Source organism: Tympanuchus pallidicinctus, unplaced genomic scaffold (assembly GCF_026119805.1).
Source record: "Tympanuchus pallidicinctus isolate F22 unplaced genomic scaffold, pur_lepc_1.0 scaffold6, whole genome shotgun sequence".
NCBI classification, from domain to species: Eukaryota; Metazoa; Chordata; class Aves; order Galliformes; family Phasianidae; genus Tympanuchus; species Tympanuchus pallidicinctus.
The window spans coordinates 12,471,581-12,479,849 of NW_026294780.1; the positions used below are offsets into that span (position 1 = coordinate 12,471,581).

The 8,269-nt window shown below is 40.4% G+C and overlaps 1 long non-coding RNA gene across 1 annotated transcript in view; it reads left to right on the top strand.

Moving 5' to 3' along the window:
- LOC128092188 (uncharacterized) overlaps positions 1-5,727 on the top strand; it is a 36,734-nt gene extending 31,007 nt beyond the window's left edge. The window contains exons 2-3 of the long non-coding RNA XR_008211675.1: positions 3,024-3,194; positions 4,294-5,727. This is a non-coding gene — a long non-coding RNA (uncharacterized LOC128092188). The remainder of the gene's footprint in view (positions 1-3,023; positions 3,195-4,293) is intronic.
- Positions 5,728-8,269: the final 2,542 nt, after the last annotated feature.

The window sequence follows — 8,269 nt, forward strand, 5'->3', positions numbered from 1 at the left end:
TTGTTGGAGGCTGATATTTTGCATTTACAATGTCTGAGTTGGTCTTTTAGGATGCCTAGTTTTTATTCTCCAGGAAATCTTGGGGATAAAATGATCATAGGGAAAGGAATAAAGTGGATACTTCTCTGTTCTGGTGAAATTAAAAAAACAATACTGTGGGAAGAGCGGAAAAGTATGAAAGAACAACATGTGCCTATTTCGCTGAGACACATATGAAGAATTTACAACAAAGCCAACTGCACACAGTGAGGTATCAGTCAGTGTAATGAAGTGGTCAGCAGTGAAATCAGAGAACTTCAGTTAATTCATCACAATGTTTTGAAATGTTCTTATGCCTACTCTTTGTTTCCTTTTGAAGCGGGAACTTAATAATACTGTTCCTGAGGCTCAGATGCAATTTTTAAAACAAAAACAAAAACGAATTTTAAAGGAAAAAAAACAATCAGGAAAATACAACATAGCTTGGGGGTTTTGCTAGTAGCTATTAGAAAGGGACCTTCCTTGGCAAATTTCCCATGTCTTCCCTGCTCCACACTGATGGAAACGGTGTTTAGACAAGGTCAGAATTCAGGGTGCCCTGCATTTGACCAGATGTCAATGTCAGCAGAAGCAGAGCAAATCAAAGAAAAACTGAGTGGTGCCCACTATCACAGGAGAAATAGTGCAATAGGTTTAGTAAAGCCATAGAAAGTCTTTCCTTTCACAGCTCAGTTGATCTGTGTCACTCCTCAACAGGAGATCATCTGACTTGCAAAATTTGTCTGAACTACAGAATAAAGAAAGCATCATGCAGAGGAAGCTGTACCTGAGGTATATGGGAGCTCTGGAGAGAGAGATTATCTCAAATTCTGCTAAGGATAGGGTTAAATTTCCTATGGCAATTGTACTGGATGCAAATGACAATACAGCTGAATTATAAATCTTTTAAAAGTCCCTGTCAAAAACAAAAAAGAGAGGGGAGGGTGGGGGGGAGGAATGACTGATTCATTTTTGTAAATCAAAGTTGAGCTTCATTGCTTTTCTTACCCTCAGGAGCTCATTAGTTGCTATGGAGAGCTTCTACACAAATACAGTGTTGCTTGTATAGGAAGTGAGCATCTAGCTGACAGAAAAGTCTAGGAGATAACATACACACATGTTGCAGGAGGTCAGAAGAAATTGTTAATCTAGGTGAATAATGACTCTGATAAATATGTAGCAAAGCTTTAAAAATTAAACTATAAGATTTATTCAAGTGTGACTTGCAGATAATAGATTCGGCTTGCAGCCATTTAAATAACCTTTTTTAAAATTTATCAGAGCTTCATTGAAACAACTTATCAAATAAGTAAAATTAGTGAAAATAAATGTATCATCTTTAGTAAAATTGTTAATTAGTACTTTATGCCTGATACCAGAACAACATAATTATCATCACATGAACACTTGCTTTTTATGAATAACTGAAAATCATATACTTAGAAAAATAACCTCCCTAAGCAAAGAACTATCCTTCCTTTACCACAATACTTGCTCTGATATCGAATGGGATTAACATGAGCCAAAAATATTACTGTTGTTAAACCTTTCTTGGAAGGGGAATGTTCCCCTGTATGAGATACTCTATTCCAGTCTCCTTACAGTCAAATCTGTGAAAAATTCAGGTCTGAAACCTCAGCAGAACAATTACATCTGTATGAAAAGAATGACTCAAGGGTTAGCAACTAAATAGCAAATAGTGACTGGACAAGAGCTCTTTGTGAAATGTTAATCAGTTTCATTGTCACTAATAACTGGAAGAGGGTAGAAATCAGGAAGAAATTCTTTACAGTGAGGGTGGTGAGACAGTGGAGCAGGCTGCCCAGTGCGGCTGTGGATGCCCCCTCCCTGGAAGCATTCAAGGCCAGGCTGGATGGGGCTGTGAGCAACTTGGTTTAGAGGGAGGTGTCCCTGCCTATAGCAGGGGGTTGGAACCAGGTGATCTTAAAGGTTCCTTCCAACCCAAACCATTCTACGATTCTATGAATATGATGCACAGATTGCTCCCAAGGGTTTCACAAGTCACAAATAGTATCCTTTGGGTATTCCATTTGGGGTGAAAGCAGATTATGTTCACAGTGATAGCTGAAGAAGAGGTTAGTGTAAAATGCTCAGAATAAACTCTACAATGCTTTTCTTAATTAGAAGAAGATGGCAATCAATCACCTGGATTTTCTGAAGATGTCTACAGGCAGCATAGGTAAAAATCAGAAACAAGAAGGTACCAATGTTATATATGTCATGAATCAGTACTTTCCCTCTCCACTTATAATTAAAATATCAAAATATCAACATATTTCAAATATTTCTTGCCTGTGACTGTTTCCAGACACAGCACGAACAACTCTGCAAATACCATTTTTTCCATCGGTCAGGGCAATATCATAACCAAAATACGGTATAAACTAGAGCAGTGCATCACCGACTTTTTCATGGCAGCCCCACGGTGGGTGTTTTCAAACTTCTTCAAAGATTGTTCTGAATCTTCTCAGTTTGGCTTTGCAGTGCAAATTTAGCAAATCAGAGGTATGAGCTAGTTTTGGTGAGACAGCATGGTATTTTCTATGTGTTTCTACGCACATGTGGTTGCTGCTGAATTACAACTTCCCCCACTTAGTTTATCCAGTGGCACTGGATGGATGGATGGATGGATGGATGGATGGATGGATGGATGGATGGATGGATGGATGGATAAACTGGTGTAGTATTAAATGTGGAAGTTGGCGGCCCTGCTGCGGCAGGTGGTTGGAGCTTAATGATCCTTGAGGTCCCTTCCAACCCAAGCCAGTTTATGATTCTATGATTCACTGTGAATGTTCATAATCTTAGGGTCTTGCCTACTTTTTGTGGTGAAATGTTTAATAATTTAGGATACTGGTGACAATGGCTGACTTTGAGATTGGAAAAACAGCAATGTAAAATGTCTCTTTAGCTCATTGCTTCAACAGTGACCAAGAGTAGATGCTTAGAAAGAATATAAAAGCATAAGCTGATCTTTCTTTCAGTTTGCCCTTCAAACCACAAGGAGCCTGAGGTGATGATATTTGCATGGGACACAAAATAATTTGAATTACTCGAAGATAGAGACTAGCCTGAAGAATATCAGAAGGACCTTGAGAAAGGAGGTGCTGAGGGAGTGTGATGCCAAATTAAATTCTGCTCTTCTCAAATGCCAGGTAATGAGCACTGAAGGGGATCACTTGAAATACCTAGCCGTGCTTCTGGGTTATGCATTAGTAATAAATGTATAATAAGAGACCTGGACCTCATCTTGGAAAATCTAGTAAAATCTCAAAAGGTTTATCCTACTGAAAAAGAAATCCAACCGGCAGCGTGTGGATAAATGAGGGAACAGACTCCAATCCATTGATCTTTCTTTAGTTTTAGTGATTTGCCACATCTTTAATTTAAATAGCACCAATAGAACCCCTTCTTCCTTTGGATGAACACTGCCTAGGGACTGATGCAGGGTATTATGGAGGTGTTTTCTACCATAAAGAGCTTTTCCAGGGTTTGTTCCCTCTCTTTCTAAAGTATCTGCTACTAGCCACTGACACGTGAACAGTGTTGTGGAAACCAAAGGTTTAGGAAAGCTTATTTAATTTAGCAGAACAATATAAATCAGATCTAGTTAATATGAATCAGTACAGTCAACTGGCTTTCAAGTGTGTTGAGATTTCTGAAGTCTATCAATTCCTTATACTTCTACAGCTAGTTCAAATATTTTTCACAGCAGAAACTTTAATTTTCTTCAGCAGTGAATTCAGCAATGCTACATTGATGCCAATGTGCTCAGGGGGTCCTGGCAGCAGAAGAATCGAAGTCAGTTTTGAATAATTAGAGAAGAAGACAGAAAAAAAAAAAAAAAAAAACCACCACAATTAGTTCTTTAATACTTTAAAATTGTTCAGATACCACATATTTTGAAAAGGTAAATAAAAGACAAAAGAGGGCTGATAAAACTAATTTCAAATGAAAGGGGATTCCTTTTTCAGGTATACTTGACAAAACAATGTGATTGTGTTAGCACTGCCAGATATTCCTCTAACAATATGTATATGGTGACATTGAATGGCCTGTCTTTTTGACCTCATTCATGCCACCCTTCCTCAAATACAATTTACACTGAGATAATACTTTGCAAGATTATTAAATACTTTTTTGAGTTATTTTCAAAAAAACTTTCTAATTTCCTAAGTTACCACTTATACTTGCATGAACGATGATAGATTTACTCATCTGAATCTTTGTTGTTTGTATCTTCCCTCTTTCTAGGTAGACAGGAGGAAGGCAGAGGAGATTTTTTGAACTACAGCATCAACACAGGAGCAAAATATATCACATGCAGAAAAGCTTACAATAAAACAACATAATGAGGACTTCACAGTCAGGCTGCTCTGCACTTGAGATCCTTGTCAGATCTGCCTGCATCTCTTCTAAACTTTTATTGATGCAATACATATGAATGCTGGAAAATTAATATTTAGATTGTACTGCAAACTCTTCCAGTTACTTGAGCAGCATGTCATTCATCACTGTGACTTCTTGTTTAAAATCTCTGGCACTTACATCACTATCTTTCAGGGGGGCTTTTGTTGTTGTTCCTGGAGATAAGTTTTTTTTGGCTCTGGCATCTCATTAACCTGATTTAGAGATTCTCCTACCTCTGCTCTTGCTGCAAAATGGAATTCACCAATGCTCATGCAGGAGATGATTAGGGATTCTCTTTGAGTTTGTCCCAACATAACTGCCTAATATGACTAAAAAGAAAGATATAAAAAGTATTTCAAGTCCTCAGAAATGAATTCAAAAGAATATGAATATCGGGGCCTTGGTTAGTAGCAGACAGTGCATGGCTACCAGGATAATAGAAATCACTCAGTTTCCCTAGGATGGGCACAAGTACAACGACATAACCATTGCCTTATATCAGAGCAAATAGTTCCAGGAAAAAGGAACAAGTAAAAGATAACCTTAATGCCAGTAAAACAGTCTCTACAAGGAATTTTATCTGTTCATAAATAAATAAATAGAGATGTATTTTCCTTTCTCACTAAAATACCTATAAAGGCATAATAAAATTGTTGGTAACAACAGACAAGGAGAAGGCCGAGGTACTCAACAATCTTTTTGCCTTGGTCTTCCCTGGTCATCACACAGCCCTAGTTAAATTAGAAGGAAGGAACTGGGGAAGCAATGACCCTTGTGCTGTAAGTAAAAATCTGGTTCGTGACCACCTAAAGAATATGGACATTAATGAGTCTATGGATCCTGATGAGAAGCATCCCAGGGTCCTGAGGGAATTGGCTGATGTAGTTGCCAAGCCACTCTCAAGGATATTTTAAAAGTCATGGCAATCAGGTGAAGCCCCTGGTGACTGGAAAAAGGCAACATCACACCCACTTTTAAGAAGGGTAAAAAGGATGACCCTGAGAACTACTGACCTGTCAGTCCCATCTCTATGCTGGGAAAGACCATGGAAGCTATGCTAACACACATGGAAGGCAGAGAGGTGATACAGGAGAACAAGCATAGCTTTACCAAGGGCAAATCCTGCTCAATCAACCTTGTGGACTTCTATGATGATGTAACTGAATCAAAGGATACAGGAAGATCCACTGATGTCATCTATCCAGACTTCAGTACGGCCTTTGACATGGTATCCCACAACATTCTTCTCTCCAAAATGGAAAGATATGGATTTGATGAATGGACAAAGAACTGGTTGCAGGATTGAATCCGGAGTGGTGGTCACTGGCTCCATGTCTGGATGGAGATAAGTGACAAGTGGTGTTCCCCAGGGGTCAGTGCTGGGGCTGATACTTTTTGATACCTTCACCAATGACACTGACAGTGGGTGGGGGCAAGTGCACCCTCAGAAAGTTTGTGGATGGCACTAAGCTCTGGGGTGTGGTTGACACACCTGAGGGACAGGATGCTATCCAGAGAGACAGGTTTGAGCAGTGGGCCCAGGTGAACCTCACAAGGGTCAATAAATCCAAGTGCAAGGTGCACCTGAATCAAGGCAACCTCCACTACCAATGCAAGCTGGGGGATAAAAAGATTGAATGCAGCCCTGCTGAAAAGGACCTGGGAATGCTAGTGGATGGCAAAAAGGACATGAGCCAAAAATCTGCCCTTGCAGCCCAGAAAGCCAACCATAACTTGGGCTGCATCAAAAGGAGCATGGACAGCAGGTCAAGGGAGGTGATCCTGCCCCTCTACTCATCACTGATGAGGCATCACCTGAAGTACTGCATCCAGATGCAGAGTCCTCAGTACAGAAGAAACATGGACTTATTGGAGAGTGTCCAGAGGAGGGCCCCAAAAATGATCTAGGGGATGGACACCTTTCCAGTGAGTACAGGTTGAGAGAGCTGAGGCTCTTCGGTTTGCAGAAGAGAAGGCTCTGGGGTGACCTGATAGTGGCCTTAAAGTTAGTAGCTAAAAGAAAGCTACGGGAAAGAAGGGAATAGACTCTTTAGCAGAGTCCATGGTGAAAGGACAAGGGAAAACAGTTTCAAACTTAAAGAGGGGAGAGTTAGTTTGGATATAAGGAAAAAGTATTTTACAGTGAGGGGATGAGGCACTGGAATAGGTTGCCCAGAGAGGTGGTGGATGTCCCATCCCTGGGGACACTCAAGATCAGGCTTGACCAGGGTCTGAGCAACATGATCTAGCTGTGTATGACCCTTTTCATTGCAGGGGAGTTGGTCTAGATGACCTTTAAAGTTCTCTTCCAACTCAAAGGATTCTATGAAAAGTTATATTTGAATTTCTTTAAATTCACACATACTCTCCATTTTGGAGTATAGTGATTTTACGTTTAGTCCTCTGACCAGACAGAAGACATTTTCAGAATGGTTTTTCCCCTTGCTACTCCCTGTGGTTTCAGTGTTTCTAATCCATTGCAGAGGGAGCAGATAAACTCAATAGAAAAGCCAGAACACTTTCCAGCCTGGCTCGTACCAGCTGCATCTCCAACTGGTGTGACTGTGCAAACACTGGTGTGAGTGATCCCTCTGCAGCTGATGCGAACTTGTGCCTATTGTGGGACCCAGGGAGTGTTACTGCATCCTCCGCTAACACAGAAACATAAGTCTGCATAGTTTTAGTAGCAGCTGTCAAGAGCTGTTCTGAGCTCAGTAAAACACTGCATAACTTTGGTGTTAGCTGAATACCCCTCATTTTCCACGCTCCTAAGCACATAATATTCTAATAGGGACAGCATGAGAGCCAGGACTATGCCACATAAAGCTACAATAACCCCCAGTAAACCTGTGCTTAGGTTTGCATACAGGCATTGAGATTGTCTCTACAAGTGGTCAAAAACACACTATATCTCTAACCCTGCACTCACTAACTTGCAGTCAGCTCCCATATCCACAACCAAAGCACATTATTTCTTTAATGTCTGGTCCCTTTAGACACTAAATGGGTGACACAGACTTTCTATTTGCTTACAGGAATGTTACTGCAACCTCTCCTTGATTCTGCTTCAGTGTCCACCAGTTAGCCTTGAAGTAGATATGATAAGCTCCATCAGTGACACGTGGTGCTGATACTTTCTGGTTGAAACTCACTCTTCTACTTCCAGAGGATGACAACTGTTCATGTCCTTTAATCCCACTGCCTGGCATAGAGCTTTACCTTTATTTCAGTGCTGCATACATTTGGTTTATGTGGCTTCTCAGAAGATGCTAATAAGATGCTTTTTCCCTTTTCCTAACTTCTGAAACTGATTAGCTCAGAAAAATTATGGAAGGGGTGTTGTGACTCCTTTACTACGGATTCAAGTGTTTAAGATGTGTAGTATTTCATTTGGACTGTGCCATCCACGGCCTCAGGGTAATCAGGAATAAAACATAGCACAACTGACTCTCTGGCATGTTTTCCCTGAATATGTTGTAGATTTCACACTTGAGTACCTTATCTCCGGCAGCACTGTTTGTGGCTGGACAGAGTTCTGTGAGCAGCACTGGATACTACAAGCCCTGCTCCACTCAAGATTTCTTATGGATTTTGCACCACATTAATGAACTTGTATGATACGCTATTTTGACAATCTTTCTGACAAAAAATCCCATCACTCTGAGCTATTTCTTGCCCATAATCGCAAAGCCTTTTGTGTACTTGGTCGGCTATTCTTTTGTTAGTCTCTGCCTATGATGGCTCTCTCCAGCTCCTGTGTAGTTAGCTCATTTTACATTTCTCGTTTGAACTTGTCAGATTTCTTGTCGGTAATAGGTAG